Source organism: Bubalus kerabau, chromosome 7 (genome assembly GCF_029407905.1).
Source record: "Bubalus kerabau isolate K-KA32 ecotype Philippines breed swamp buffalo chromosome 7, PCC_UOA_SB_1v2, whole genome shotgun sequence".
In the NCBI taxonomy this organism is placed as follows: Eukaryota; Metazoa; Chordata; class Mammalia; order Artiodactyla; family Bovidae; genus Bubalus; species Bubalus kerabau.
In genome coordinates, this window is record NC_073630.1 from 52,370,679 (window position 1) to 52,372,125 (window position 1,447).

At 31.2% G+C, this 1,447-nt stretch overlaps 1 pseudogene; it reads left to right on the forward strand.

The window, feature by feature from the left end:
* Positions 1–665: 665 nt before the first annotated feature.
* LOC129657201 (60S ribosomal protein L38-like) lies at positions 666–879 on the forward strand (annotated as a pseudogene).
* The last annotated feature ends 568 nt before the right edge of the window (positions 880–1,447 follow it).

Below are 1,447 nucleotides of genomic sequence, written 5' to 3' on the forward strand. Positions count from 1 at the left end.
GAATATAAGTAAAGCGGTTACAAATATTTATATACAGGTCTTTGGGAGACATTAGTTTTCTCTTAGGTAGTACCAAGGGGTAGGTTTATTGGGTGGCATGGTAATTATATACGTTCAATTTTATAATAAACTACCACATTCATTTTCCAAGTGGTTATTTTATTTTACATTTCCATATGAAATGTCAAAAATTTCAAATTGTTCCACATCATTGTCAACACACTGGTAGTGCCCATGCCAATGTTAGTCCTTTTGTTTTGCTTTTTTTTTTTTTGCCATTCTGGTCCATATGCAATGGTACTTCATTACAAATGAATGAGGAATTTATCTATACATTAATTGTGTCTTAAATGCAACATGTGTCTTATAAGATGTGTAAACATATACATATGTCTTATATGTATGTTTAAGACCACATATGTCTTATATGCTCTGTATGTATTTTCATTAATTATTGCAAAAATTAATTTGTATTTCCTTAATAACCAATCATGTCAAACATCTGTTCACTAAACCATTTGCCCTCATGAATATATGGTATATTATATCTTTAGTGAAGTGTCTGCTCAGATCTCTTATCCATTTTAAAGTTACACTTTCATACTTTTCCCTTCTTGCTTCTTGCCAACTCCTTGTTCCAGCTGTGCTCTCTGTACCTCATCACCATGCCTCTCAAAATTGAGGAAATCAAAGACTTTCTGCTTACAGTCAGGCAAAAGGATGCTAAGTCTGTCAAGATCAAGGAAAACAGATAATGTGAAGTTTAAAGTTGGATGCAGCATATACCTTTACACCTATTTGTTCATCACAGACAAAAAGAAAGTGCAGAATTTGAAACAGTCCCTACATCCAGGTTTGGCAGTGAAGGAACTGAAATAAACCACACACACTGATTTGAACTGTATTCAAATTTCTAAAATTCTCAAAAGAAATTAGGCTTCTTTCTTATTAAAACTTTGATATTCATTATATATTCTGGACACAATTACTTTATCAAAAATATATTTTGGATACTTTTTATTCTCTTAACAGTGTCTTTTGAACAGGAGACAAATTTTTTACTGAAGTCCACTTATGGAATTTTTAAAAATTATTAGTACTTTTTCTCTCTTAGGAAGTATTTGTCTAACCCAGGATCACAAAGATTTTTTGTTTGTTTTCCAGAAGATTTTTATGTTGTTTTTTTTTTAAACCTATGATTCGCTTCAAGTCTTTTTGTTTTTGTTATGTTGTTGCCTGAATGCATCAGCCTCGTAAGTTGAGAATTCTCCTTTCTTTATTAGCTATTAATTGACCACAAATATGTGGTTCTATTTCTCAATTCTGTATTCCATTCATTGATCTCTGTTTCCACCATGTCATGCTATTGGAATAATGTGCTTTTAAAGAAAGTCTTGAAATCAAGTAGTGTGAATACTACAACTTCATTTCTCATTGTCAAAATTAT